Below are 9362 nucleotides of genomic sequence, written 5' to 3'. Positions count from 1 at the left end.
TGTAAGATTCTATTTGATTCTCTTTTACATTTTCTATCCGCAAATATGGGCCCATGTGTGTGTGTGTCTGTTAGAGCAAAGAGGTAGACAATTAGCCTCATGCATGAAGTTTATATTTGAACGAAATATGTTTTATTCGGATGTTTGTTACCATTATATCATGTTACAAATGCATTTCGGTTTTTAAATTACCATTTAATTACTTAAAATTATAAATAAAAAGTACAAAAATTTGCCCGCGAAAAGCTAGTGAGCGAAACGCTCGAAACGCCACGTGACGTCACGCGTTCGACAGATTAGTGTCATTAGTAGCAAACGTCAGTTGGACCGCCCAACGTGTGACGTCATCACGCTCTGTCGAATTCGCGCCAAAAATTATGAGTGTTTCAGCCGCTCAAAAATTTTCAACATTTTAAATATTTTTTAATAAAATAATGTTAAGGTTTACAAAAGTATTTTTATCATTTCCGTTGTTCCAACGATATAAATTATGAATCCAAAAATAAAAATAAATTCATGCATGGAGCTAATTGTTGACAGGCTGGCTGGTTTGAATCTTGAAGGATGTTTGAATGGAATGTTATGACGGTTCTTTTTCGAGAAAATAATATTGTCAGCGGAGGCTGTTTTCATTATTATTGTGTTGTATTTTTAAGTATTTCTTTATACACAGTGTTTTCAGTGATTAGTTTATAAGTGAGAGGAGAAACCCTCACAGTGTCCAATATTCACCTTGTCGCAGTGGACCAGTCCGACACCTGCCAGCTACATTTACATAAGGGTACATTTTAAGGCAGCCTACACGGCAGACAAAAACCATGAATCAATCAGTTCTCCGCCAAATCTGAATGGTGTCTGACCTCGGCGTGGCCGGCGCCAGAGCGTCTCCCGCCGTGCGTCATTGCTTCTGAGACATCCGCATGTCTGACTAGGACTAGACGTTATGTAATGTCTACTACTTTATCCCTTTGGCTATCATCCCATCTAGGAATCCTTGTGAATGGTCTTGAGGTCAGATTTAACGTCCACATAGGATTTTTTGCGACAAAAATCTAGACAATTCGATTTTTAACCGAGAATATTTTGTTGATTCAGTTTGTGGTATTCTGTTTAATGGGTGAGCCATGGAAGTTCGCTTGGTTTCAAAAGCTGAGACATTTTAATGTCTGTCTGCACTCCTTATGTAATGGTACTTAATCCCATTGGCACCTTGGGGTCCTTGTGAATGAAGCGGTCGTCTTGGGGTCAAATTTGGCGGTCAATTGTACAAGTACGATCATACACATACACGTCGGACATTTATTGTTTTTGCACCGTGTACCAAAAGATTTTTGCATAATGTCAGTCTGGGCAAATTAAACTATGGGTCAAATGCAAGTATGTATTCTAAAAATACAAGAAGTCTGCAGCTAGAACCACCTGTATTCATGTCACACTTTTGCCAGTTATAAAAGAGAGTTCACCCAGCATGGTATAAGTGGCTCTAGCTATATTAATGTATTTTTAGAGTATTTGCATTTGGAGTTTTGAATGATTCACGGTTAGTTTCACTAGACTTATATTGAACGGGATATAAAACAAAAGGTAATCACGGTCTATATCCCGTTCAATATAAGTCTATTTGCATTTGCCCCAGAGTTGTTCGGATTAATCCCTGCTGTGCCAGTTTTACCCTTCGGGTACGGAACCCTAAAAAAGAGTTGCAATCGCCCTGGCTGACCTTAAGTAGATCATCAGTATCTATTTGTCGAAAGTTGAGACATCCGCACGTTTGCGTGTGTAACTCGCCGCCATTAAAGATTAAGAAAATTGAAATTGTTAGAAAAAAGTGAGAAAGATGAGTGAGGACGAGCGCGAGAGCGGCACAAAAACGGCCTCGGAGGCTAATTCGGCGTCTGACTCGGAGTCGGAGCCTATGGAGATCATTGTGAATGGGAGTGTTAAGGTCAGATTTTGCGGTCGATGGGGTTGGTCGAAGTATTTTACAGATGGCACTAGCAAAGGTTTAACCTGATAATCTTACGGATGCTGTCGTAGTCTTGTTTTTTTTTTTGGAGTTTTATGGCCTGGATGCGAGTCTAGCCCTTTAAGCCAAATCTCATAGAACAAAACTAGAAACAGGTAAAACCTATGCTGGAGCCAAATACTATGAACTGACCAATCTCTCTCTCCTTATCATTTATATTCCCATCTGATTGTGGGGTCTGCTTTCCTTGTCCTTTCTCTCCACTTCTCACGATCGGACGTATGTCGTCTACTGAACGTCGCAGGCCCATGTCTTTTGCTATGGTATCTGCCCATCTCACCCTCGGTCTTACTCTTCCTCTGGACATAGCAATGTTCAGATCCATAGCAATATTCCCGATCTAATCAGGATGTATGAACTGACCAATAACGTACTTATATACGGTGGCTAAAAAATAAGTGCATTCCCGTTGCCAGGGAGGTTTTGGGATTATACTTAGCAACTTTTACTATGGGACCAACCCCGAAATCGCGAAAAAAAATTAGCTGTTTCATACATTTTGGCTGGTCCATTTTCTATGGGAGGGCACTTTTTTTTTCGCGATTTCGTGGTTGGTCTCATAGTAAAAGTTGCCTAGTATAACCCCAAAAACTCCCTGGCAACGGGAAAGCACTTATTTTTTAGCCTCCGTGTATAGCAGTCATCCTATGTAGGGATAAAAAGTAACATTTAGATATCTATAGATAAACTGACAATTCAATTTGTATCACGAATAAAGGAATAATATAAAATAGTGAATTGCGTTTACTCTTGCCGTAGAATAATCTAAAGTGCGTTAGTCCCGGTTAGGCGTAATGGTGTCAAATAAAAATAACCTTAGCCGTAGCCATACTAGCCATGTTGCTGCAGGTCAACCATATTTACAAAACAAAACTCCATCAAAATTGCTCGTAAATCGGACACATTGTCACCGCGCCCGGCTACGCACGAAACACCCACGGATTCGAATTTCGAAGCATTCATACGCGCCAGACAGAGACAGCCGACACAACCCCACATCTAAAACTAAAGTCTAGACCGAGACGAGTATATTTATCGATCGGCTTGCGTCACAGTGAACGCGTGGGCGCGATGACGTCACGTGGCTCCGGCCAATCAGGGCGCGCGGAAAAGGCGCCACGATCCTGCGAAAATGAGGAGAAATGCTGTTGCAGAATTTTAATTCGAAGATATCAATGACTATGTGATTTATTGGTCACGTGAAGTGCTTTTTAATAGACTGATTTTTATGCCTGTTGTTCTACAGAAAGAACAAAATTTGGTTATTTTTGTGAATCTTTTCTAGGGTTCCGTACCCAAAGGGTAAAAACGGGACCCTATTACTAAGACTCCTCTGCCCGTTTGTCTGTCTGTCTGTTACCAGGCTGTATCTCATGAACCGTGATAGGATAGAACCTCGACAGTTGAAATTTTCACAGATGATGTATTTTTGTTTCCGTTATAACAAGAAATACTAAAAGCAGATTAAAATAAATATTTAAGTGGGGCTCCCAGACAACAAAGTAAACGTGATTTTTTTGCTGTTTTTTGCGTAATGGTATGGAACCCTTTGTGCACGAGTCCGACTCGCACTTGCCCGGTTTTTTGTAAAATATTTTGTGTATTCATTTTGTAAATACCAAGTAAAATTTATTACTCAAATTATTCTTTATAGTAGCCATTATTAGGCATGTCAACTGTACAAGTAATTTGTATTAAATATGTACTATATTTACCCAAGTTTCATAATTTATAGATAAATATGATAAAATAGCATTAATTTGAGTAACAATTAAAGTTTTTCTTACAGTAATATACACATACGAACTAAACTAATATGTTATATACACCAATCATCGAATTTAAACTGTTGTGAGACAACAAACAAGCACAACAACACAACAACAACAAACACGACAACACAACAAAACAAACAACAACAACAACAAACACAAACAAACAAGTGACAACAAGTGAGTCTAAACCGTGAAATTATTTAATGTTATATACATTTCATTTCTGAAAAAAAAGTAACAAACGGTATTTTAATAATTTTTATAGGATAACGTAAAACCCTAAAACCGTACGCAGCCGAACGCTGATAGCAAAGAGAATATATAGGATAGAGGGGTACTGTCATAGTAGATTTTGTAGTCACAGTAAATTTACTGCAATCTGTCGACACAGGTTTTAAAACTAAATGAAAATGTATAAAAATATCAAAAAATCCCCTAAAAGGGTTAAAAAGGGGTTGAATGTTTGAATCCATTACAAATGCTTATTGAAACTTCTTAGAAAGGCATTGTATAATATTACAAAAAAAGTTATTTCAACGTTCTTAATAATTCTACCCCTAAGGGTGTTAGAAAGGGGATGTAAGTTTATATGTAGTATATACAAGTTTTCGTTTTAGCTAGGAACATGAAACTTGGTACAAGGGCATTATATTAAAATAGACGAAAACTGATTGCACCGTGTTTCAAAAGTTTGTATTAATAAAGTTTGCAGCGGGAGCGAACATTTTTTTTTAAATAGTGGACTTGAAAATCTAAGTGTTGAGAGGGTGTTAAGTGTTGGGTGAGTATCGAGAACAATTTTTTTCGGATAGGGGCTTGAAACTTCGTACTTCGTGAAAGACAAATTTCATGCGCTGTATAATTATTAACAAATGATTTACCGTCCCTACTGATATCTTTTGCTGCATAATGTTCCATGCTCATTTAAAATATATAACCACCAACATACAAATCCACGCGTACGAAGTCGCGGGCAACAGCTAGTATATATATACTTACTATATTGATAAATGTTTTTTTTCTTTTCAGAACGCCATATCTATGGCCCAAACCAATAGATGGATACAGTCTAAGGAAAAAACGTGCCTCGAAAATCACGAAAATTTGACTCTCGATCAGATGGCGCCACTAGTTTTGGCCTACACTCGTATAGAGGGCGTTGACTGTTTCGTTTGTTATTTATAATTTTAACGCATACCAGTGAAAGAACATGGGTCAAAATCATAAAAAAATAATTAATGCAAATAAAAAAATAATTTATTCATATTTAAATACATTTTAACGTATTTTTTTAAATCTTCATTTTTAGTTTTAAAGTATGTCGATAGATGGCAGTGAATTTACAGTGGTTACAAAATTTACTATGACAGTACCGCTCTATCTTATTATATCCTCATTGCCCAAACTGAAAGAAAGACGAATGAAGAGGTTTTGAATATGGTAGGCGAAAGGCGAAGCTTATTAAATACCATAAGGAATAGGAGAGGCAAGATGTTAGGACACCTAATACGAAACGACAACTTTTTCCTAAACATCCTGGAAGGCAAAATTGAAAAGACGAGAGGCAGTGGAAAGCCTAGAATCACATATCTGAGAAGAAAGGATTGGCAATTACAAAGCTCTTAAGTTATGATGATGATGATATCTATGGCGTTAGTGTAGTCACCATCCATGTCAACATCTATGACATCTATCGGATCTTCTTGAAAGTTTACTATATTTTCTAACAATGATAAAACTACAAACAATAAAAACTAATTTTAGTTCAATACTTAAGTTTAATTTGACACATATAATATTTATTCGCACATACAAACGTCCTGATGTAAATACAAAATAAATCAAAATACAAAATAAGAACCCAAATCTATCTTTGTAAGAACGTAAGAACCATTATTTTCATTGGTTTATTACAGCGCCATCTAGTAGCACTACCAGGTATCAGTAAGACTAATTCTAATGCATTGCTTGGCTAATACTAAGCTCGCGTTGTAAACGAGTTGTAACAGATGGCGGTATTGGCGGCTAACCCGATTATTTATTATAAAACCAAAGATAGATATAACTCCGTAATAGATGGATACAATCAAAAAACGTGCCTCGAAAATAAAAAAAATTGATTCTCGATCAGATGGCGCCACTACCTTTGGCCTACTCTCGAATAGATGGCGTTGACGGTTTCGTTTGTTATTTAACAATTTTAACGCATAATCAGGTAAAGAACATGGGTCAAAATAATATAAAAATAATTAATGCAAATAAAAAAAAAAACATTTATCCATATGTAAATACATTTTTTGATATTTTTATTTTTAGTTTTATTCGTGTGTCGATAGATGGCAGTAAATTTACTGTGACCTGCTGTGACTACACAATTTACTATGATCATAGAGTCACTTATACTAGAGCGGTACTGTCATAGTAAATTTTGTAACCCCAGTAAATTCACTGCCATCTGTCGACACACTTTAAAACTAAAAATGAAGATTTATAAAAATACGATAAAATGTATTTAAATATGGATATATAAATGATTTTTTTTATTTGCATTAATTATTTTTATGATTTTGACCCATGTTCTTTCACTGATATGCGTAAAAAATTGTTTAATAACAAACGAAACCGTCAACGCCATCAATACGACAGTTGGCCAAAGCTAGTAGCGCCCTCTGAACGAGAATCAAATTTTCTTGATTTTCGAGGCACGTTTTTTCCTTAGACTGTATCTATCTATTACGGAGTTATATCTATCTTTGCTATGACAGTACTCCACTATCCTAATATCAAAGAGGATATAATAAGGAGTTACGGAGTTATATCTATCTTTGCTAATATATATTCTCTTTGTTACGAACACATGCAAATGTCAAAATGACAGATAGGGACAAACAATTATCCATGGAGACGGAGACTATATAAAGGAGCCAAATCTCTAGGTATGAAAAGTGTCCATCAAAAAACAGTAATTAGGCGGCGCCACCATACACCGAAATACTACCAAAAACAACCTACGTAATTTGGTCGGGTTATTTGTTGGTTCATGTTATACTCATGTCCCAGAGCCTAACTAGCGCCACCGGAGAGATTAGGAACTATTATTTAAAGCTGAAAGCGGTCACTTTTGCAAAAATTCTGCCATAAGAGATTGGCATCCTTTCTAAGATACCATCCATACAATTATCAACGGCTTGTGAGTTGGCAGACTAACAAAGCAAATCTTATTAGAGTTCGGTTGCCAAAATTGAAGTTTCTTCTATCCGTCTGTTCGTCTGTCTGTTTGTATTATACTTACTAGAAACTATAAATTTCATAGGTATTCAAAGCATTCATACATTTCGGAATGCGCAGATGTTTTTTGGAAGCCGCTATTTATTTTTGTAGTAAAATCTTTCCTTTAACAAGTAACTGTCAAATTTTTTTTTTGTGATACTTTTATTGCTTACTGTACTTCTTCTCGTTTATATGTATATCGAGTACTTCTTGAGACCTTTATAATGAGCCTAAACTTGATGTGTTTGTGTTTTTCCATCGAGGAGTTCCTTTGGCTACCTACCTGCTGCATCATCAGAACACCTCCATGTTAGCATTGTCACCGGAATTACGACAGTGCTCCAAATTTCAACTGAATCAGATACCGGGAAGTGGTTTAAATTTTAGTTACAAGATTTGAAGCACTATATATTGTATATACAAAGGTGGGTAGGTATATACGCAGTGAAGCTAAATAAAAGTGTGTAAAAACGGTTTGGTAGGAAACATAATATTTATAGCTCATACTGGCATCGCGGAAGATTGTGAAGTTCTGATCAAATTTATTGCATTCTGACATTAACTGGCGGCATGGCAACGTTGATACATGCCGTGGATAAATGCCGTTTTCCGACTACCTACTTGTAGAGACATGACAAAAATTAAGACTGTTTATCAGTAGATGGCGCCACTTGTTTTTTTTAAACTTTAAACTGAGTAAATACTGAAGATAATGTTCTTAAATTTATAGCTTACCCATAAGCTGCATCAACCAGTGGCGCCGGACTCATTGGGGGAATTGTGTTTTCTAATAAACCAATGAATTTATTTATAAATCCCTTATATTAGTATTGTTGTCCTAAAAAATGTGGCCGTTTAGTTGATAAAGCGATAAAAAAGCGAAACAAAACTATGGTATTAAAAAAAACTTTGTAGCAAGTTGCTACTCTTTAGTAAAATACTTACATTAAAAAAATCGGACAAGTGCGAGTCGGACTCGCCCACCGAATGTTCCGTACTTTTTAGTATTTGTTGTTGTAGCGGCAACAGAAATACATTATGTGTGAAAATTTCAACTGTCTAGCTATCACGGTTCATGGCCTGGTGACAGATGGACAGACAGACAGACATCGCAGTCTTAGCAATATGGTAGTATGGTACCCTTTGGGTACGGAACCCTAAAAATAGATCATCTACGAAAATGTCAACTGTCTAGCTATGACGGTTCGCCAGATACAGACTGGTGACAGACAGACACAGTTTATACCATGGAGACTGTATAAAGGAGCCAAATTTCTATGTATGAAAAGTGTCCATCAAAAAACAGTAATTAGGCGGCGCCACCATACACCGAAATACTACCAAAATCAACCTACGTAATTTGGTCGGGTTATTTGTTGCCTTATATGCATGGAGACTGTACTTATATGGTTCATGTTATACTCATGTCCCAGAGCCTAACTAGCGCCACCGGAGAGATTAGGAACTATTATTTAAAGCTTAACGCGGTCACTTTTACAACAATTCTGCCATAAGAGATTGCGATCCTTTCTATACCATCCATAGTTTATACTAACAGTCTACACTTTACTTCTCTCTGCTCCAACGCACTAACTTTGTTTCCTAGATCATTTAACAATGGACTAGAATTTACGTTTTTGCCAAGATAATGATAAGTATCATGATTTGAGCCTCATCGTAATAGCAAAACAATCGAACGCAAAAACCATGCTGAGGTCAACGCACCTGACATTGGTTTTTATGGTTCTGACCTTAAAAGTAATAAAAGTAGTAAGTAGTAATAGTTAAATGTAATATAGATTAGCATGTATAAATTTAATGTAATGGGTTGATACCTAAATAAATAACATTTTTATTTATTGATTTATTTAAAAGGTTAGTTCCAGACCAGATGATATAATATACAATTATTTTTTCATGATATAATATATAATTATTGGAAATCGAACATATCTTACCCTGTTATTGTAATATAGGCGGCTTCCCCACTTGGCGGCGCGGTATCTGTGCAGTACGCAGTATTTATTCCTGATTGGCGCGGAGTCGCGGGCGCGCCAATAAGCGGGCTAAGCACGAATTAAGGGCTAAGCACGGTAGCATTTTTATCGCCTTTTACCATGCCTGTCACGTTCTAACAAGTATGTAAGTGCGAAAGTGACAGGCATAGTGACAGGCGATAAAAATACAACCATGCTGCCACCGCAGGAAGAAATACTGCGTACTGCACTGATACCGCGCCGCCAAGTGGGGAAGCGGCACGAATAACTAAACTGGCTTGCCCGCGACTTTGT

This window comes from Cydia strobilella, chromosome 14 (genome assembly GCF_947568885.1).
Source record: "Cydia strobilella chromosome 14, ilCydStro3.1, whole genome shotgun sequence".
Classification (NCBI taxonomy): Eukaryota; Metazoa; Arthropoda; class Insecta; order Lepidoptera; family Tortricidae; genus Cydia; species Cydia strobilella.
Note: the sequence above shows the minus strand (reverse complement) of the source record.